The sequence below is a fragment of the Sus scrofa genome, chromosome 8 (assembly GCF_000003025.6).
Source record: "Sus scrofa isolate TJ Tabasco breed Duroc chromosome 8, Sscrofa11.1, whole genome shotgun sequence".
NCBI lineage: Eukaryota > Metazoa > Chordata > Mammalia > Artiodactyla > Suidae > Sus > Sus scrofa.
Genome location: NC_010450.4, coordinates 90,401,611 through 90,425,234, shown reverse-complemented (window position 1 = coordinate 90,425,234; position 23,624 = coordinate 90,401,611). Strand labels below are relative to the sequence as shown.

Here is a 23,624-nt window from a genome sequence, read left to right as displayed (position 1 = left end):
ATCGTTAAGGAAGGCAAATTAATCTGGGGAGACTATCAGCAAAACATGTTTGGCAAATTATATTCACAAAAATCTGTTATAACTCGACAATAAAGAAAAAATATTTCATTGTTTTAAAAAGTGGAAAAAAAGACATGGACAGATCCTTCTCAAAAGAGCATATGTAAATAGCTAATAATGATATAAACAGACATTTTACATAGTTGGTCATGAGGGAGATGTAAATTGAAAACACATTGAGACACCACTGATGTACCCACTAGATCAGAGAAAGACAATTAAAAATAAATTCCTTTTTTAAATTTGAAAACCTCGCAAATCCTAACCAGGACCTAAATCCATAGTCCAAGCAACTACTTTCCTCTTCTATCCACTCCTCAGTTCCCATCAGTTCAAGAGATTTCTTGTTATTTCTTAAATATAAAAAAATATAGTTTCCACATAGGGATGACTGGTTTCTTTATCCTCCTTCCTGACATCAGAACAATTTCTTAAGTAGATTTACTTAATTATTTCCCCAGAAAGAATTCATTCTGTGAGAAATGGAGCTGTTATCTATAGACAGACTTCTAAGATGTTCTCAAATACAGTATTGCCCAGACTCTTGGTGTATACACATCTTCTCTCAATTATTCAATTAAATAGTAATCTAGGTACTCCTATTACTGAGCAGGACTCAATGGGGCCTTCGCAGGATAGACCTCCACCTACATCTTCCACCTGCCTTTTGTCTACAGAAAAAGCTCAGTCAAAAAATAAATTTAATCATAGAAGTGAGAAAATGCCCAAAGAAAGGAAAACAGTCAAGCAAGACAAAATAATACTTTAGTCATTCAACAAAGTCAAGGACTTTAGTTCTTCCTCAAGAACTACATAGATAATACTCTGGGCCATGTGTTTTCAAGCTGTTTTGCAGACTGAAATTCTCATCAGGTAAAAGATGTTAACTAAATGCCCACAAACAAATAGACCTCAAACCAACTGAAACCAGAAGGTTGATGATGCTGACTTCCAATTAATTCACCACCAACCAATCAGAAGAATGCCCATGAGCTAACCACACCCCACTCCATGAGCACTATAAGACTCCTCACTATCGCCTCAGAGTGGGGGCACAGTTTATACGGCGCTGGCCTGCTGTGGTTTCCTGAATCTGGCAGAGAAATGAAGCTGTTCGTTTCTACTTCACCCAAAACTATGTCTCCATGATTCAGTTTTTTGCTGGTGTGCAGAGGCCGAATTTAAGCAACACTCCTGAGCAGCAATTCCACAGGTACAATTAAGTTATGAAATCACTGATAAACAAGAACAGAATTGTCCATGTGGGTGTTAACTAATCACACAAATTCTAGGTCTGAATCAGAGTAATGAGAACTTGATGTACACTTTCTGACTTGATGCACCGTTTCTGGCTTGGAGATGAAGGAGGCCTTGCAGCAAGTGATGCTGGTGGAATGTTGGACTGGGGAGCAGCCCCAGCTATCAGTCAGAAAGGAAACCAGAGACCACAGTCCTAAACCTGTAAAAATACTGAATTTTTCTTGAAATATAAATGCTTTGAAATTAAACATGGAATGGAATCTGACTTCTCCCAGAACCTCCAGAAGAACTCAGCCGGAGGGACCCTCTGAATCAGATTTGTGTTAACTCTGAGCAGACCAGCCATGCGGTACCAGTCTTTTGACCAACAGAAATGGTGAGGTAAGAATTTTTTGCTGTATTAAGCTATTACATTTGTGGTAATTTGTTACTAAGTCATAAAAACACACACACATCTAACATTCAGTCGGCCTACTGCCCTGTAAACAATAAGTTTTTAAGTAATAGCCACATTATAAATCTTGATGACCTTGTGGTAGTTAAACAATTTTAGCAAAATCTTTGTATGTTTATTGCTTGAACACTGTTTTAGTTATTTATTACACTATATTAATATATTAGAGTTGACTTAATCTTTTCCTCATGTGCATCTTTAAATGTTATCATAAATACTGAATTGCTTTTAGCCCTTTTATTTTTGTAACCACTGGAAGAAAAACCAAAACAATTCCAAGCTTTAGCGTTTTTCATGTAATGGAAGTCACCTGATGGCTGGTAAGAATGCCTGGGAGGATCTTCTCTGATAAATCTGCAGTAATAGTTTTCAGGTGACTATTTTGGGTCTGCAATTAAAATGTATTTCTGTCTCTGTGCCTCAATTCCTTTACTGTGTAATTTCTGGACAGAAAAAATAGTAAAAAATTTTAGACTTAATATAAATTATACACTTCTTGTGTTTAGCTGATAGTTTCATCCAAAATTCTGCATGTTTTGTAGATGGAATTTATACTAATGGTACTCAGTGTTATGATTATACCTATTTATTGCTCAGATTTAATTTTAAATATGGTGATAACAGGTATTAGACTTGTTTTAAATGTACTGTTTTGTCATGGATGCCGCATAGAAGTTACAGACTTCTTGTTATGAAAGACACATGAAAGATGGAGTTTCCAAACTTTACTGGAAGACCTCCAAAAACAGTTGTGATGGGAGAGATGCTAGCATACATTGTATTTATGTATTCAGAGTATTTTTGAATCCTATTTGAAATTGGAATTTTCAAATCAATGCTTGAAAGCAAGCAAGGGTGGTTAGTAGTTCTGATAATGACACAAGATTGTGACATGTAGTCCTAGTCATTTTAGACTCAGTATCTGGATCTTAATATTTTCAAAAAGAAGGAAAGCGTCCTAATATAAAAACATAGGCTGACATCAAAACTTTTCAATATTTTCCAGATTATAAAATTAAGTTCTGAACAGTTTTCTGTACAGTTTCCAAGGTGTGAAGTGTCCAGTTATCTATTAAAATTGAGGGTTTTTTTTTTTTTTTTAACTGTTTTGTATCATTGTCTATCACTTTAGCAACTGAGGATGTTATTTAGGGAACAATGAATAGACAAAAATGAGTAGGCTAGCAGTGTCCTTTATAGTTAAACATACAGCAAAAAAAAAAAAAAAATCCTAGACAGAATAGCAAAAAATACCTAAACATATAACAGATTATAAATACAAATGCCAATCAGATAGCCAGAATTCAGGTATTTAAAATATACTGATAAATAATTCTGTGCAATGTTGCTTTTAAAGCTCAGCTCTGCCCTACTATAATAAATGCAGGGAGCCACTGAGAGGTCAATTAAAGTTGAATAACTAAGCCCCAGTCCAGCATTTTGAGGGCATCGAGGTTATAGTTTACTACTTATTAAAAGCAGTTCATTAAACAATTTAGAGTAATGTCTTGGAGTTTTGTTGGTGGCTATTAGTATTACTGACTGTGAAGCAGCTGCTTGATTTAATTCAAAAACACTTGTTCTTTTCATTTACAAGAAAAATTAGCACCTACACTCTTGCCAATAAATTAGACATTGTACCTATTCTGAAATGAGAACCACTAAATACTGATTGTAATTAGAGCAGATAACCTATCACACTTGCCTAAGGCTTTTTGTTCTGGTGCTTACCTTCATCTTTGCAAATACAAGGAACTGATGTATCTTTGATATCAAAGTTCCCTGGTAAATGTCACATTTTTTTTAGTAAACACCTGATGGAGTAATGCATCAAATAATACTAGTTCTTGTATATTGAAGGGAGTTCCACTGTGTGTCAGAGCATAGTTGAGCAATATAACATACTTTAATGAAGATTCACTACAGAATTAGTAATGTAAATGTATAAGGCATGGTCTCATTCATATGGCTGCTTTAAACCCATAAGAACACAACTTTTGATTAATAGTGCGTTTACATGCTTTCAAAAACCAATATAGGAATAACTATATTTTTTTTAGTAGTGAATGAGTAAAATGACTTTTTGAAATTTCTTACCAGCCATCTTCCTAACCCTCTCCCCGTCGCCAACCCACACACCACACACATTTGGCAGAAAAAGGCAAGGTCTATACTAGGAAGATAGGACAATATTTAGAACTAATTTTCTAAACGTACTGTAATGTATTACCAGTTTGTTCTCATTCATTTAAAATCTACTAGCTAGGCTGGTCAATATGAATTAGCTTAGATATTTATATGTAGCAATACCTGGAGTGATGCTTTAGAGGCATTCTAAAAATGAAGGTGACCAAAGATTTTGGTGTGAATGTCTGAATCCAGACTCTCTAATAAGTACAAAAATAAAATTCATATATTCATTGTTTAAACTACTTTAAAATTTAAATATAAATAACTACAATGAATTTCCTACTAACAGTATACTTATTTATCATACTCAGTTCTTCCTCACCAAACACAGCCTATACCCAGCACCTGTCTTTCACTTCGGCCCGATCATTAACTGGGATGGGGGGTAGATTGGAATCAATCCAGGCAGAAATCAGGCTAGGTCTGCATTTTGTTGATTATTCAGGCTACTTGCAGTGTGCTTACGATGTTGTTGTAGGATGGACCTAGTGTGCGCAGAGTTGTTTGTATCTCCTCTCCTCCTGTGAGGAAACATCCAGGCTGGGCTGAGGTGATGCACCTTTGCTGCTGCTGTAGCCAATCACCCCCACATACCTATTCCATGGAAGCAGGCTCTGGTCAGTTGCTTTTCCCCTGACTTTTTTCCTGAATACCAAATGGGCATTTAAGGAGAAGAATCTGCAGAGTCCTTTTGTGAGGTATTGTAAGCAGTTGCATGATGTCATAGTGTCCCATACTTAGCTTTAGCATTTTGTCTAAACTCCAGCTGACTTCTCTCCCTCCTGGATGGTGCCTTACATCACTGTTGACCACACTGTGTAGAAGTGAATATAGTCTCTACCTGAAAGCTTGTTTCTTCCTGGAATTGAGCAAATGTTTGTCCTAGAACTCGAGCATTTTGATGACTTCAAGAAAAGCACTAACTTTATGTTACTCTGATTTTGTTTCAAAGTGGGGAATGATATTCTTTCCAATTTTCTGTATTCTAGACAGAAACTACCTATGCATTTTGGTCATTGATCCCTTACCGCAGTCCCTTGAAAGGCTTTTGAGGTAATTCAGGATTTCATCCAGAATTCATACTAAAGTGACTCTCGGTCTGTTTATAAATCAGTAAATATTAAATAGTCCTGTGGTGATTTTAATGCTCATAAAAATTTAAATATTGGCTTTATATATAATAGAGAATTTTTTAAATATGTAACAATTATGCGCTTTTATTAACTTTTTAATGTTAGGTTGTTTTACATGGAAACATAATGCAAATTAGAAGAATCACAAATACCAAGTTCCATTCACTTAAAGAAAGAAATGACAGTTAACATTGTAATATTAATTTCATAAGATTTTTACAAAATTGACTCACTTGAAATGATAGTTAGCTGAAATATCCTATTTCTCTTCAGATATATTATACAGTGACCAAGTCGTTACAATGGAGATTAATACTTTGCACATTTTATGTAAAGACACCACCATAGCACTTCTAACAATATTTCTATTGCTTTTATCTATTTTATTGAATCAACTCAGGACTACTGTATGGCCTCATATTACCTAATCATTCTTATTCCTCACAATTCTCTTTATATTAATAACAGTCAAAACGTATTTTTCTTGGATTTCTTGCTGTGGCACAATGGGATTGGCAGCATCTTGGGAGCAGGGGACGCAAGTTCCATCCCTGGCTCTGTACAGTGGGATAAAGATCTAACTTTGCAGAAGCTGCAGCTTAGGTGGCAACTGCAGCTCAGATCTGATCCCTGGCCAGGAACTTCATATGCTGTTCCCAAAACATATTTTTATTAATCCAAATGTATGCTTTTAATTTCTGTTGTGTATCACTGTTACATGTTCTACATTCTTTCTCTTCCCTATCATTATTCTTTTCATTTTTTATTTTTTCTAATATTTTCTTTCAGGATTAATCTAAATTCCTAACCTATTTCATGAATCTTATTCCATTCTATATTCATCTTGATTCACATGGCTAGAGTACCACTTTATTGTTCTATAGTTGTTAGTTTCTAATGAGTGATCTAATGTGGCATTTTCTCCAGTTTTTGAAGTGTTAGTCTCTTGTGCAGAAGAATGCGAGACTTCTAAAGAGTAAGTAATGCATACATATTCATTAAACATAATTTGCTAAAATTGGTACAATACTCAGCACCACTTATTAGCCAATAATTAATTGACAGTCATTAGTTAATTATGTAGTCAATTATATAAACATTTTAATTGTTTTATGAAAAAATCTGTGCCTAGACACATAATTAATCAGTCATTGCAACAAAGTCAAATTCAAAAAAATCTAATTTGTAAGAGTGTATTTATAAGACATATCATGTTCTGAATCATTACATGTTTATTATTTTCAGTCACTGATTTAGAGACATTCATATAACCACCATTTGTGAATAGGAAAAATAATCTTGACTACTGTCTCTAGATATTCCATTCTTCAGCTCATTGAACTTTGTGCATTAGAACTAAAGTTTAAACATCAAGTGTTCTATCTAATAGAGTCCAGTGGGAAATTATAACAAGGCATTAAAATAATAGAAGCAAACTCAATTTCTTTCAAAGAATCATTCTTTAAAATTTAAGAAATTGCATTTAAAACACACTTTGATAAGTACTTGAATACCAAATCACAAATTACCTTCTCCTAAAGTTTACTTAATATTTTATTAAACCCACTTCTATATAGATACGTGCATATTTACCTCACTGATTTTATTTTTGCATTTTCTTTTTAATAAGCTTTTTTAAAATTTTCCTATAGTCAGATTTTAGAATGTTTTGAAAATTGAGTTCCTATATATTTCAAGCCCATTTTACCTTATTGTAACCTCTTACAAAGGTAGAAACATTTTTTTCCCAAATATCTATTACACCATAAAAACAGATTCTAATATAAGTTTCTGTGAAAGGAAATGTTTGAAATTTTTAAGCTATGGCTTTGTCTTTATATGAATATAGTACTTGCACAAATATACAAAATGCATACTGGCAAATAACTAATGTTAGGCTTAATGTGCACTTGATAAGGATAGTTAAATAAAATGTATTAAAAAAAAGTCAATCATATAGGCCTTAATTTTTTTCCCAAGGTTTAATTTACTGCTTTATAATGTATTTTATGAGGTTCAATTGTAATTGCATTGTAAAAATCTTAGAGGTAGAGATTTGCAGGTTAGGGAATGGGGGGGACAGGGAAATGTTGAGTAAGGGTCAGAAAAACCCACTTTTTCTGGCTTTAAAGATGGAAAAGGGGTCATGTGCCAAGAAATGCACTAGAACTCTAGAGGCTGCAAAATGCAAAGAAGCAAATTCTCCCCTATAGCCTCCAGAAAGAAAAACAGTTCTGCAACAGTTTAATTTTAGCTCAGTGAGATGCATGTCAAACTTCTCACCTGCAAACGATAAGATAATTTGTGTCATCTTAAATTTCTAAGTTTATAGTAATTTTTAGTAACATTAGGAAACTAATATACTCCCTCATTTAATAGATCATCTAAAATTAGTGTGGAAAGAGTGAAATAAGTTTCAAGAAAAATCCTATTTTATTGCTATGGTCAGCTTGACTTGACATTGGAGTGCTTTTGGCATTTCATGGATTCAAGTGAAAATAACCTGACCATCACAGGAGAGCTCACTTACTGCCCATCCATATGGCTGAATGTTTTTCAGCTGCTTGGTCACTGAGTTTCTTTAGGTATGAAGAACTGCCTTTCTACTTTTCATGTCTTAAGTTTTTACTTTTGCCTCTGGTAATCTTAAACCTGATTCAAGGTATCTGTGGGACATTTCTTACTGAAGTAGCACACAGCTAATCGGTAGGAACAATCCCTGTACTCTTGCTCATGCGGGAATGTGAAACTCATAGTAACTTGACAGTTTGCCCAATAATCATGTGACTTCCTACTTCAGCATTCTGCAGAGTCAATCCTGCGAGTGGTCAGTTTGGATTATGGAGGAAATTCTTATGTTGTTTTAAGATCAAGTCAAATATTGAAATATACCAGTTAGGAATGACTTGGGTTATAAACTGACAGATTTGTGGTTATTAAAAGCATTTAATTGTTTTATATAATTAAGATATCAGAGATAGGAATGGCATACTAGACACAGTGCCACAATGACACTAAGAACCTATTCTTAGAGTTCCCGCTGTGGCTCAGCAGGTTATGAACCTGACTAGTATCCATGAGAATGTGGGTTTGACCCCTAGCCTTGCTCACTGGGTTGAGGATCAAGCTTTGCCATGAGCTGTGGTGTAGGTCGCAGCATGGCTCAGATCCACGTTTCTGTGGCTGTGGTGCAGGCAGGCAGCTGTGGCTCCAACTCAATCCCTGGCCTGGAAACTTCCATATGCCTCAGGTGTGGCCCTAGAAAGCAAAAAATAAATAAAACCTAGTTCTTTTAATTATTTCATTCACCTGTACATGTGGCCTTTGTTTTACCTTTTGGGTTTCCTGTCTCCAGAAAAAGCAACATTGTTTTTAGAAAATAGGCAGGAAAAATAGGTGAATAAGATTGGAAACCAGAATAATTTTAAGTATCTGCCTTTGTTGCCAGGAAACTGAATATACCCCAAAACCCATTTGTTGTTCCACGAGAATTCCTTTTGGGGATTCACTGACAATAACTAAGCAATTTGACTGATTGATCAGATAATGAATAAATATTTTAAAATTTTAATTGAGAGTGAATTAAAGTTTATGCCTATATAATGGCTAATTTTGTAGCGAATACCAAAGGATAAAAATATAAAGGAATAATAATTTTGATTAACTCATCATAAAATTATTTAAAAGGTACAAATACAATGTTTTAAAATATGTGATATATGGATTGGATAGACCATGCACTCCATAAGGAAAAGTCCCCAAATAAGATCAGGAAAAATGTTACATGTTCATCTTTTTAAGATACTATAAAAAGCTGAGACCAAAATTCATTATTCATGGATTTCCACATATTCAAAACACTGTCATTATTATTTTGTGATGAATAGAGTAACAGTTATAGCATCAAGGACACATATAAAATGCCTTTTCTCCAAATTAGCTTTTATCAAGTTGACTATAGCTCCAAGTCATACAGTAGTTTAGGAGAGATGATTTATATAGACTCCAGTAATAGTCTTGCTGTCCTGGTACCAATCAGTAGTCTTTTTTTATATTATCACTTGACTTTATCATTTATGCTGACATGCAAACAAAGATCATTGTATACATTTATAAAGGGATAGTTCTTTTGGCATATTAAAATAATGCTTTTAAAAGAATGTTCAACTTGAGTAAAGCATATTTTAATGACGTGATAGAATCAACTGTGGTTGAAATAACAGACACATCTATCTCCTCTACCTCCTTATTTAAATATTCCTCTTCCAAGAAACTTCCTCACTAATTCTTTGCGACTTTGAACTATTATCTACTGAATGCAACTGAGGGCAGATTTTAAATTTTTTTAGATTTTGGTAGTGATAATGAAAATATGCTTTGTATATTTAACATCTAAACAATAAGATTATGCTCTCTAAATTAGTTTAGCATATTTTTAAGGCTGTGAGTAGTATGGTGGGGGGAAAAAAGGAAAGGGAAAAATTGAAGAGACTGGGAAATTATTCACCTAGCTACTAAAATATATATCATGTTTTCTTGACCTCCCCTGTTCAAATGCTTAATCTTTATTCAGACAAACATCTTAAAAGAGATCTTTTGTTCTTATTGTTTGCTTAAAATACATTCTTAATAATTAACTATTAAAAATCAAATCAATATGAGCTTTTTCTACATGAAAATAAGGTAGGAGTATATGGAAAAGGATCTATGTCTACATATATATGTGACTAGTTATATCTCCCTATAAATCTATATATAATCAATATCTATCTACATATATAAATGATTAGTTACTGCCATTATTTTGCAAAATAATTTTTAAGTATTAGTATTTTTCATATGATCCAAAATATTCTAGGCTCCTCCATATAACTTTAGGTTTATTTATGAAAAAAATTGTAAAATAATGGCTATTTCAAAGATCTATTCATTAAAGTAATAACTTCATTTAAACTATAGGAATTTTACTTACATTAAAGAATATAAAATCATTTTCAGAAAGATCAGTACAATGGAGATGAAACAAATGAATGAACAAAATACCTAGTATTCTCTATGTATGGAAATATGGAATATTTGAAAACTATTTCATAAAGTAACTTCCACAGGTCTCAGGAAATACAAATTAATACTTTTAAAAATTGTATACACCCTGTGCTGCTAGAAGTCACCACAAACTCATGATTAAAGCTGAAAACAACTCCAAAAGATACGGTGGTGAAACTTTCAAGTCCAGATGAGCAAGTGACTGGACACTTTCGCTATAGTAGATTTGACCTCATCCCATCGTATGTGAAAGCTTGAAATAATTTGACAACATGCTTGAAATAATTTGTATATCAGGAAGGGAAATGTGTCTGATACTAAATCTGTGATGGAGGATTACACAGAAGCATTGAGAAAGCTCTCTTTTCCTCTCCTTCTCTCAACCATATTTATTGTAAAGTACTTCTCATTTTCAAATATCGAAGGAATCCAAAAGTAGATAAAGAAGAAAGTAAGGCTAACTTCTAATTTTACCACTCAAGGATATCTTGTATTTCAAAAATGCTCCAGATTATAATCTTCACTCCTTCTCTCTCTCCCCCGCCATTTCACACATACCCACATTTTCATGAATTTTTTACAAATATTTATGATGCATGTACAGAAACTCTGGTTTGTTTCTGATGATGATGGCACTGATAGATCGCATTTTAAATTGCAGAATATGAGATCTATTTTTTATTCTTTTTTTTTTTCTTTCTTTTTTGGTCTTTTCGCCAGTTTTTTGGGCCGCTTCCCGCGGCATATGGGGGTTCCCAGGCTAGGGGTCTAATCGGAGCTATAGCCGCCGGCCTACACCAGAGCCACAGCAACGCAGGATCCGAGCCACGTCTGCAACGTACACCACAGCTCACGGCAATGCCGGGTCCTTAACCCACTGAGCAAGGCCAGGGATCGAATCCGCAACCTCATGGTTCCTAGTCGGATTCGTTAACCACTGAGCCAGAACGGGAACTCCCTATTTTTTAATCTTAAACATATTCTTGATAAGGCTATTTTACTTCCTGTCATATTCATTTTCCTAAGTGACTGTTTCACATTTTTCTTGACTACTCCAACACACCTTGAACTCTTCCTTACTCTTACCTGATGCATTTGCCTCATAATGAATTGAGAATATATAAATAAGCATTCAATAATTATTTAATGATCTGTCTTTCTACCACCTAATCTATCAACAAATCAGCATCCATATCTGGGAAATCTTTGTACCTTCTCTTAATATTTTTGTGAACCTGAAACTGCTCTTAAAGTATTCCCCAAAAAGTCTGGAAAGGCTGTATTTTGGCGGAATATTAAGTGGCAATATTCTTTTTACATTTTCCCCCATTTCTTAAGCTTCTACGAACTCACTGATAATGCTTACATTCTCTGTAAAGTTAAAGGCATGTAGAATGTAATACTGAGAATTCTATAAGTACAAAGACACACTTCACCTATTTCACTGTCAGGCATAAGACACAAGCAATAAAATGTGCAATCTATTCACTCAACATGAAACTTTGGCTCCCATTCTCTCTTAACAGTATGTTCATTGAGTTTCTTTATGCTCATTGAGTTTCTTTATCACACCTATCTTTTCCAAACTTGTGAGGTGTTATGTTAAAATCCAAACCTTATTAATGCTACCACTTTTAATTTTCACCCCACTTTTTAATTTTCACCCTACGTTATGTTCTAAGTATGATCCCATCTCAACACTATATATTTCCTCTCCTGTAAATCCTTCACATGAAAGTATATATTACAAAAAGCATGTGAGCAAGCCTCATACCTGTGTCTGGATGTAGTTTGCTACCCCTGTTCTCTGAGGGTTATAAATTCTAGCCACCAATGTATGAAACTGAAAACCAAGGCCACTATGAGGGAGCCTGTGTCCTGTTCCAAGCTCTGCAACTTTATAAACTAACCAGATGGTGCCATTTCAATACACTAGTTTTTACATCCACAAAATAGAAATAAAATTTTTATTTAAAAAAAGGCATGAATACAAAAATGAGACATTTAAAAAATTAATCTCAAACTGGATCTTTCATTAATCAGATTGAAACAAGAGCAAATGGTCAGTGAAATGGTGAAAACTCCTGTAATGCTGTAACATCTCCTGCAGTAGATTAGAATGAGCCACATATTGAAAGGGAAGCTTTGGTTTATGCAGGAGCTCTAACTTGAATGACATGAGTGTAATATTTAAAGATAGTGTATATCTGCCTACTAAGGGGTCAAATAAAGGGGCTTTGGATTGGCATATGCACACTGAGGTGTATAGAATTATTGGCTGGTAGGGACCTGCTGTGTAGCACAGCAAACTCTACCCAGTATTCTGTGATAATCTATGTGGAAAAAGAGAATGTATATGTGTATATGTATGATTGGGTCACTTTATTGTACAGCAGAAATTATCACAACCTTGTAAATCAACTACAATAAAACTTATAATTCTCTTCGTAAAAAATATGTTCACATGACCCTATAAAGCATGCCGTGAGAACAGGAGGGCTTGGATGGCGGACGCATTCATTTCCTACAACTATGAGGCAAACTATGTTGAGAACTGGGAACAAAATTATATCATGAGAATGGTAGATTGCCGAGGCTAGCTCAGGAGGTTAGGGCTGAAGAACGGGTGCTGTGGAACTTAAGGGAAAAGTTAATATAAAGCAAGACGGAGACATTTATCTTAAAGGTGTGAACAGGGGACTCAAGATCTCAGGGACCAAGAGTGCTGCCTCAAGAAACCACACTGCTTTTATTGTGCTCTTTGGGAGTACATCAAGTGAGGAGGGGGCTATAGGTGCAGGATATGGGGGGGGTTGTTTTTTTATTTTTTTGTTTTTTTTTTTTAACAATCAGTAGCATTTTAGGAAGCTTGGCATTAACTATGCACAGCATCTAGAGAATCATCACTGTGCTTCCTCAAAGGGCATGCCTGTCTGCGGCACCCCTGCGTGCCTAGGTTTGCACCTTGGTTCTCTTTGCTAATGCATATTCTAACAACCGCTCATAAACCACTTGGGACCATGAGTTTCTTCTCTTAAGAGGACATATGCTGTGCAAACGGCGTGCCAATCTGCACAGGTCTGGCATGCCTAGACCAATACATTATGTCCTCTTTCAGCTGACCATATGAATAACTTATGCCTTTAGGTCTTTGTTCTTAAGCTTTTAAGTCATTCACCAGCACTGTGACTGTTTTTCAAGCAGAAAAATGGGATAAAGTAAAGCAGGACAAGATGGAGCTTTCAGCAAATAGACTAAAAAAATATTGTAGAAACATGTCTCACGACAGAAGATTAAACTGAATTTTCTACCTCCAGTGCCCTTGTATGGTAAAGTAAGAGTTCCAAGAGATGGGCACTTAAAACTAGAATGAGGGATTATCTGAGCATTTAAATATTGATATCAGTATCTATATTTCAATTTGTAGATTAGCACCAGATGAAGTTACAATGGGGTGGGAACTATTTGTAATACTGAGGTTTGATGATGACTATGGTGACTGATGGTGATAGAGATTATGGAGATATACTTTTATTTAAAAACTGAGGAATATGCCAAAATCTTTAAAATATCTATACAATAGATAATAATACCTACTTCATGGATAGAAACTTCATACATACTTCATAGATAGAAAAAGCAAAGTTCCCACTGTGGCTCAGCAAAAATGAGTCTGACTAGCAACCATGAGGATACATGTTCAATCCCTGGTCTTGCTTTGTGGCATTGACGTGGTAGTGGTCTAGGCCAGAGGCTATAGCTCTGATTGGAGCCCTAGCCTGGGAACTTGTATATGCCATGGGTGCAACAGAAGGAGGGAAGGAAGGAAGGAAAAGAAAGAAACTTAAAGAACTATTAAATCTTTTGCCCCAAAGCAAAAATTTAAAAATTCTGGAACCAAGATCACAACGTAGTACGTTGGCTCCACTACATCTTATGAGAAAAAAAATGCTTTGTGTAATGTAAATGAACTTGGACTTCGCCTTAAGAATTAAAACCTTCAAATATTTGCAAGATCTTTGATTTAGGAATTTGGATTTATTTTTGTATTCATAGAAATGGTACTGTCCTGTTTTAGAATATTTGCATGCATCTTTATGTGAAGATGGAGAGAAATAGATATATGCAAGAGGCTTATGAGTGGAAATTAGCATTCTTGGAGATTGATTATATATGGACTGAAATGTAATCAGGTATAATATTCCTAGTATTTAAAAACCCACACAGCATAAGTACCAATCAATTAAATTGAATGTTGAATCTGCAAAACAGAAAGGAGCTGCTTTGTAGTACCAGTGTGTCCTGGTTCATTATCAGCTTTGGGTAGATGGAAGAAGCAGAAAATGTGTAGTCCTTGTTTTTTTTGCTTAAGTGAATGGGTAGATGGTTGTGCTGGTCTTTCTGACTGGGACATATTTCTGTACTAAATGATAACGTGTGCTTATTCCCTTTAGAATTAACTTTGTATCAACTTATTACAGATTTATGATGAAAAGAGTATCTTTGTTATCAATTGCCTAGAAAAAAATCGATCAGAAATGTTAATTGAACAGATGTGACTTTGAGCAGGAATTATATATTTGAAATAGTGATCTTTACAGTCTTATTGAGGTATTGATGTATGACACAAAGTTTCAGATACACAACATAATGATTCTGTATTAGTATATATTGAAAAATTATCATCACTATAAGTCTAGTTAACATCCATCATCATACCTAGTTAATAATTTTTTGTGCTGAGAACTTTTAAATTTTACTCTCAGAGCAACTTTCAAATATGCAATATAGTGTCATTAACTATAGTCACTTTGATGTACATTATACCCCCATGATTTATTTATACTAACTGGAAGTTTGTACCTTTTGCCTACCTTTACCCATTTTTCCACCCCTTAACTCCTGCCTCCTCTATCAGATATCAATCTGTTCCTGTATCTATGAGCTATATTTAGTTTTCTGGGGTTTGTGGGAGTTTTTGTTTTTTATATTTAGATTTCACATATAAATGAAATAAATCATATGTAACTTATCTTTCTGTCTGTTTATTTCACTTAGTATAATACTTTCAAAGTCCACTCATGTTGTCACAAATGGGAAGATTTCATTCTTTTTTATGGCCGAATGTTATTCTTGAAGTTTTATTATATTCTAAATAAATACACCATTGAATAGACACATAATAGACATGTATATTCCAAACAGAGTAGATGATTAATGATAACCTAGCATATAGCACAGGAAAATCTACTCAATAGTTTGAAATAACCTATATTGGAGAAAACAATGGATATATTTATATGTATACATGGTTCCAACTTGCTGTACACCTGAAAAGTGTACATCATAAGTCAACTATACTCCAGTACAATTTTATAAAATATCAATATACATTAAATTAGATAAAACACCTACTATATTTGGGGATTGAAATTATAACAGTTTATGGTAGAACTAATATTCTATACACAACCTCTTATTGTTGGAATTATAAAATATATGCACCCACACCAAAAAAAATATAGTCAATGCTCCAACCACTTCTTTTTAATAAATGACCCAATGTAGATATTTGACATGGGACCATGGGATAGTAATAAAAATAGAAGGACAGTTAATGTTTTACAACTTCCCAGGTCCTTGACTTCAAATGTTAGGATAATAAATTACTAAAATATAACTTGTCAATAACAAGTTGAAATGTACAGATATTCATATGTGTTCAAGGAAGAATATCAACAGATGCTTGTTATATCATAGTTTTTAATAGCATACAACATTAAAATCAACTTAAGTATAAAAACATAAGTAGACAATGGAAAATATGTTTTGTATACATCCTGTACCAATACAGTTAAGTCCAAGGCAACTGTTGGAATCAAGTTAAGTATAATTGCTGACCCACAAAGATGTTCATACTATATCGTCAGGAGACAAAAGGAATTTTTTAGTGTTGTATAGTATGAATGATCTTTGGTAAAGTGTAGAAATGAATTCTAATGACTTCAAGGCTGCTCTGTGTTCTATTATATTCGGATGCCTTCCAGCCATATTAACAAAAATTAGCATAAATATAGCTCTTGTGCCTTAGATTCCCCTGATATAAAGAATCTCTGATTAATTTCAGATTGGGTCGTGGGTGCCTGGCAATATAGATCATCCTTAATTTAATTCTTAGCTCAATGCACAGGAGAATTAAATAAACCTATGTACTTATTTGTTTACCCTGGCAAATACATTCATAAGCACTTATAAGGAAATGCTTATAAGGCAATTAAGAACTGTAATTACAGGAGAACAACAACATTAAAGATCATACATATTATTGAATATTGTGATATTCTTTTAAATAATCAGATATGTGGGAAAATAAAGTAGCAGGAGGAGGAGGAATGAATAGAGAAAGGAGATAAGGAGTCGGAAATAAGGGTTAATTCTATTTTGCAAAGTGTTGAAGATAATGATTCTTAGATACTTTTTGTAATGTATACCCCACTCACACTGTGTATCATAAACGAATGAACTGCATTGCTCTATTTTTCAGTTTGTGCTCTCATTTCTGTTTCCATGACTTTGTTCCTATAAATGTCCTCTCTGAAATAATGTATGTCTAAATCTAACCTGATGTTAAAAAGCAAATCAATGACCACTCATTTAACAAAGCCTTTTTGATTTTAATCACCATACCAGCCAAACCCTCAGTGGGATAGCATCAGAAATATATACAACTATATTTTATCTGGAAATTTTAACACATAAGCTTTCCTACAAGTGCTGTTAAATACTTTGATTTTTTAATTTGCTTCTAAATAAATAACATTCTCCATTTTTCATTATGGAGATATTGATGCTCTTTTCTATTTTTTTATTTTTACAAGTTTATTATTTCTAAAGAGTGGCTTGCTATAATAAAGTTTGATTATTGCTTATTGAAATAATGACTATAGTATCATATGCATTTTAGATTAAAATAAATCATATTTTATCATTACCATCATAAATGTTTAAAAGATGTTTCCATACAATATGTAGCTTGATTTTATGTATTCCATAAATGTAATAAATCTGTATAAGCTGCTCACTGAAATTCTGTCTTATGGAATCTTAAAGACTTCCTAGAAGCACAAATTATCCTTATATCATTACAGGAAATGGGTTCTAAAGCTGCTTTGGAGCATAAAACTTAACATATGCTATATAATGTTAAACATTATATATTAATAATATATATTTATATATTGTGTATAATTAGAAAATATCAAGCTAGGGGTACTGATACTTTTCATTTCATGTGCGATTGACCCCTGAACCATGTGAGGGTGGGTTATTTCATATAAAACTTATAGTTGGACCTCCATCTTTTCAGTTCCTCCATATGTGTACGTTCAACCAAACATGGACCGTGTAGTTCTATAGCATCTACTATTGAAAAATATCCCTGTATAAGTGGATCCCCGTGCAGTTCAAACCTCATTGGTCAAAGGCCAATTGTATTTACTTTTGTCATCTGTAGATGTTAACAAATGAAAGTTTGTGTGAGGCTGAACAATGCCCAAACATCAGAGTTTGGAACAGAGAAAGGTTTATTGCAGGACCATGTAAGGAGACTGGTGGCTTTTTTCCCTAAAAAAGCCCTGAACTCCTTGAAGGGTTTCAGCAAAGTCCTTTTAAAGGCAAGATGAGGGAGGAGTGTGGTTAGTTGTTACAAACTTCTTAGTGTCAGATTCCTTCCTTTTTGCATCTGTCCACATAGGTTAGGTCACCATGTTCCTGTGGACCTCCAGTAGGAGCAATGTTGTTTTTGTTCTGCAACTTTTTATCTTTATGAGGATGGATTCTTAAAGGTCAGAGCATGAGAATAGGCTATCCTCTGTATTTCAGACTGCAGGCAACATTCTTTCACAAAAAAAGGTGTGGCGCCAGCATGACTAAGCATAGACAACAATAGTGCTGATAGAGAGTCAGATTTGTTCTTCCCTATTATATAGACATATAATTACTTTTCTTGACGTGCTGCAAGACAGTAAGACAAGCTTACGTGATGCAATGAGCTTTTTGTGATATTAATGTTCTCACTATTCTATCAGATGATAATATGGCCAGGTTTTATACATTTGAATATTCATAAATGTTATAGATTGTAATTAGTAAACAAGATTTATTCCATTATTTTTTGTTTCATTGTATCCAGCAACATTTGGTTACTATTTCTAATCCCCTTGTACAAACTTTACAACTACCCCAACAATCACCATCTTACCCAATGGTACCTGCACATACCCCATTGCCAGGCCTATAGCGTCTGACCCTTGACTTCTCTAAGCTTATTATACTATTACCTTTGTCTTATGCCTTAACCACACTAGTCTTACCTTCCCTTCAACCTGCTAAGCTCCTTCATATGCTAAAAGATTTGGACTTTAAAAAAAATAAATTTGGGGAGTTCCCATCGTGGCTCAGTGGTTAACGAATCCGACTAGGAACCATGAGGTTGCGGGTTCGGTCCCTGCCTTGCTCAGTGGGTTAAAGATCCGGCATTGCCATGAGCTTTGGTGTAGGTCGCAGACATGGCTTGGATCCCGCGTTGCTGTGGCTCTGGTGTAGGCTGGCAGCTACAGCTCCGATTAGACCCCTAGCCTGGGAACCTCCATATGCTGCAGGAGCGGCCCAAGAAATGGCAAAAAGAATAAATAAATAAATAAATTTCTTCAAATTAAATGTGATATACTTCTTTCTTTGGCTTAATGATTCAACTATCAACCTTATCAAAGAGTAGTTCTAAAGACACTATGTAATACTTATTCTTTAGGTGATTTTTATTTAAGATCTATTTCTTTTATTTGTAGGGCTTGCAGATTTCACTGGTTGTTTTACTTGGTTAATCTTTTTCAACTCCATCAGAACACAACTTCCTTTAAAATAGAGCTTTATCTTGTTTAATGTCAAAATCCCAGTACCTAGAATAGAACCTGGCACATAGTAGCTGTGTTAATAAATGGTTTAAAACCATGTATATGAAGAAAAGTTGTTTGTGTATAACTGAGGGTAAGGAGGTGTGGTGATGTAGAAATTACAGTGGTTCCACATGTCAAAAAGTTTTCAAAATTTTGAAATAATATTATTACTTTAAATCTTGAATTACTCTGTTATAAAGACAGCAAGATAGTTTTAGATTGCTATATACAGAAACACTTAGATCAGGGAAGAGCAATATAATCATTTCAATGAAAAATGTTGCTACATTCAGTGCTCATTGAGAATTGGCTATTGTCGATTGCAGTTTTGCATAGATGGAGTGAAGGGCACCATTTGGATCATGCCACAGACAAAAAGAAACACAGTTATTGCTCTGTAATGATGGAGCAGCTGCTGTAGAAGACTAATTGTGTCTCATTGTCTCAGCTTTTCCAATTTGAATAAGATTCTGAATGAGAGAGGGAGAGATCAGAGAGTAAGAGAGGACAAATTACTTGTAAAAAATTCTAAGCCCCAAATGTATTCCCAAACAAGGGCAGGAAGTGGGGCATGGGGAAGATAGAAAAAGAAGACACAGCCATTATGTTGAAACAGATGAATATTTACTTGGGTAGGGGAGCATATGTATTTCTATGGGTCTCCGAGGTGTGAACATTTTAACTCAAGAGAAATTTAACTCAAAAATCATGTCTCCTTTTCATCATAGCACAAAGAACAGAAGAGGGGGAAGTAGCCCCTGCAAAAAAAATTAAGTGCTGTTACTGCCAGCTGTCTTGGATGGTTTGCCCAGTTTTTGAGTGATTAAAAGAAAAGTTACAAAGTACAAAACTTCACCTGCTTATTTATATGGGACTTTGATGTTAAAACACAGAACTTGTTTTGGCATGGATGAAATATACAAGTTTACCTCATTAAGCCAGAAGCTATGCTACCAAAATTATTATTTTGATTATAATTATGTGATTTTTTGAAATCACAAAAAGTATATTGAATAAATATATTTAACTTAGACTAAAAATGTGTATATTTGCTCCTGTGTTACTCTAGTAATGCTCTTTATTAGGCATTTCTAAGAAACTAAAAACAAATCTAATTAAGACTGGTCTGCTGTTCTTAGCAAATATTAATTAGAACTATTAAAGCTGTAGGTAATCAGCAAATTTTCAACTATCAAATTAAATCCAACCTTAAAAAGATGAATGCTTTTGTTTATTTTATATTTTGAGGGTTTCCTGTATTTTTTTCTCAATGATTAAAATTCTATTGATAAGGCAGGTGGAGTAAAAGGGACCTTTGTATTCCAGACTTCTAGGCTTTAATTTGCATTTGTTCTAAAGGGAAATCCTACACTTACATGTAGAATCAGAGTTAATGGCATTACTATTTTACAATAACAAGTTTAAGAGGGAAGTAGTTAACTATTAGCTTGATCTTAAAAATATCAAAGGTTTTTCCTGAAGTTTGTCTCACCCAAAAGTTTATACACATTAAAAACCAAGAGATAGCCTTGAAAGCTATTTTCATGTTTCATGAAGTCAATCAGCACTTCCTATTGACTGTGTTTCCAAAATACACCAAATTTTTGGCACCTCTTTTTCTGCTGCCATAGGTCTTGTGAGAGAACTGTGGTCTCACAAAAGCTTCCTAATATATATCTCTCCTTTCACTCTCATCTTTTCATCTGCTTTCAAATTTACTAGCCTTAAAAAAAGAAATATTCCCTAGAATAGTTTGTATAAGTTTGAATTTATCTCTTTATAATTTGGTAAGAAATCCTATAAAACATTTATGTATTCAGTGTTTGGTTGTTTCCATTTTTTAAGTTTATTGAGATGAAATTCATGACAAAGTTTATGAGGTGTAATACATGCACAATGTTGAACAACTACCAACTCTATAGATGAAGACTGTTTCAAGCACTGCCTGATTAATCCCTTTACCTATTAAGTTTCTTCCCATTTTCCTTCCCCACCTTCCAGCCCAAGCAATTACCAGTCTGAGTTCTGCATCTATGGATTTATCTATCTCAGATACTTCATGTAAATTGAATCATAGAATGTATGACCTTTTTGTCTGGCTTACTGCACTTAAAATAACATTTTGGAGGCTTATCCATATTGTATCATGTATCATTCTGCATATTTTATTCAGTTACGTTGTATGTATATATCATGTTTATCCATTGGTCCAGAGATGCACATTTGAGCTCTTTCCACCTTTTGGATATGTGAATAGTGCTGGAATGAATATGTATGCATATATATTTATTTGAGTGATTATTTTCAATTATTGTACGTATATTTTTTGCCTCTAATAATACATATTTCATTAGAGTCGTATTTGTTTGATATCAATGTGTAGTGGTCCTTAAAGGATTTCCTGATATCTTTTATATTAATATTTATAATCTTAACCATTTTTAAGTACACAGTTTAACAGTGTTAAGTATATTCATATTGTTGTGGAAAAGATCTTTAGAACTTTTTCACATTAAAAATCTAAAAATTGACACATATTAAACAGTTAATCTTTTCCCCCAACCCACAGCCCCCAGTAATCACAATCCTACTTTCTGATTCTTTGAATTTGGCTACTTTATTTACCATATAAAAGCAGAATAATATAGCACTCTTTCTTTAGTGATTATCTTATTTCAATTGGCATAATGGTCTCAAGGTTCATCCATGCTGTAGCTTGTAACCAAGAATAATTCAATTTCCTATGTATACCACAATTTGTTTTCCCATTCCCCCGTTAATGGGTATCTTGATTGGAACCATCTCATAACTATTGTGAATAGAGCTGCTGTATATATGAACATACAAATATTTCTTCAATATCCAGCTTTCAGTTCTTTTGAATGTGCATCCAGAAGTAGGATTGCTGAATCACATGGTGGTGCTATTTTTAATTTTTTGAGGAAACTCCATAATGTTTTCCATAGTGGTTGCACCATTTTACAATCTCACCAATGGTGCATAAGTGTTGCAATTCCTCCACATCCTCACCAATGCTTGTTTTCTTTCTTTCTTTTTTTTTATAGTAGCCATCCTAATGGATATCAGGTAATATCTCTATGGTTTTGATTTGCATTTATGTGATTAAAAAGCGATGTTGGGCTGCTTTCCATATGCATTGGTGGCAATTTGTATATCGTCTTTGGAGAAATATCTGTCTTTTGCCCATTTTTAAATAGGTAAAAGTTTCAAGTGTTGTTTATGTAATATTAATCCCTTATCAGATATAATTTGCAGATTTGAACATTCCCTAAGTAGCTATTCAATCTGTTGCTAAAGTCATTTGAACAAAAGTTTTTAGAGTTTGATGTAGTTTCATGTCTATGTCTGCTTTTGTTGCATGTGCCATTGGTGTCATATCTAAGAAATCACTATCAAAACCAGTATCATGAAAATTCCCTCTATATATTCCTCTAAGAATTTTATATTTTGATCTCATACATTTATGATAATTTTTATTTATTTTTTTCAGAATAAAATACATACATTTAAACACAATTACATTCACACAGATTATTATATCATGGATTTTAAGAAACAGATTAAGCGACTCCCTCTGGAGAAGTGGAATGAAAAATATGCTGAGACAAATAGGAAATTTATTCTATACTCCATCCCATCCTGTAGGGCTTTCATCCTTACTATTTAGTATTATCTATTACATTTCAATTTTTCTTTAAAAATTAGCATTATATTGTGTATATTATGCAACTAAAATTTATAAAGAAGAAAGCCTTATATACCATTAAATATTTTATATAGCATAATAAGAATAACAACTGGTAAGAATAACAAAAATAATATACCCTCTGAAAATAAGTAAAATATGAAATGAATAAATTGGTTAAAAAACAGTGTAACTATATAAATATGTCCTCACAATCTGTTACATCTTATTGATTCTTCAATATAGGCATTACACCATTCTAGGTGATGTGATAAACAAGACATTATAGACCTTACATTGTACCATGGAGAAAATGATTATTAATACTACAATTGTAGAACTGTATAATTTAATTGTACAGTTGCATTATTTAATTATAATTATCATAAATTCTTTGATGGAGAAGAAATCAGAATCAGTTCTAAGAAGACTTCAGCATTCCAAGAATGATGTCAAATGACCCCCTACATGGTGGATTATGCACTTATTTACTATGAGATATATTTCTTCTCCAGAGATTCCTTGTTTGGTATCAATTGTAGATTTTTGGTTTGCAGTTACTCTGAAGTTTTGGTATAAGATCTATATGTATATGAGATTGTTTTAAGTTGTTTTCTTAATTGCAAGTGCATCTCCAGTGTCCTGCATTTGTACCCACCTCTTCTCACGATTTCTAATTTTGGTGGTACAATTGTGCATGGATGATTTCGTATCTTTAGTGTATATATACCTTTACTGGTGAGCCTTGTCATTTGTGGAATTTTTGTTTCCTGTTGCTGTCTTTTCCTTTCTGCCTAGAGAAGTTCCTTTAGTATTTGTTG

The 23,624-nt window shown here is 33.7% G+C and overlaps 1 long non-coding RNA gene across 2 annotated transcripts in view; it reads left to right on the top strand.

The window, feature by feature from the left end:
* The window catches only part of LOC110262156, a 143,906-nt gene continuing 121,396 nt past the window's right edge, over positions 1,115-23,624 (top strand). The window contains exons 1-3 of one of the 2 annotated variants that reach the window (XR_002346786.1): positions 1,115-1,273; positions 1,353-1,701; positions 19,826-21,329. This is a non-coding gene — a long non-coding RNA (uncharacterized LOC110262156). Of the gene's footprint in view, positions 1,274-1,352; positions 1,702-19,825; positions 21,330-23,624 lie in introns of those variants that run through there. The other variant, XR_002346787.1, reaches the window with a different exon arrangement.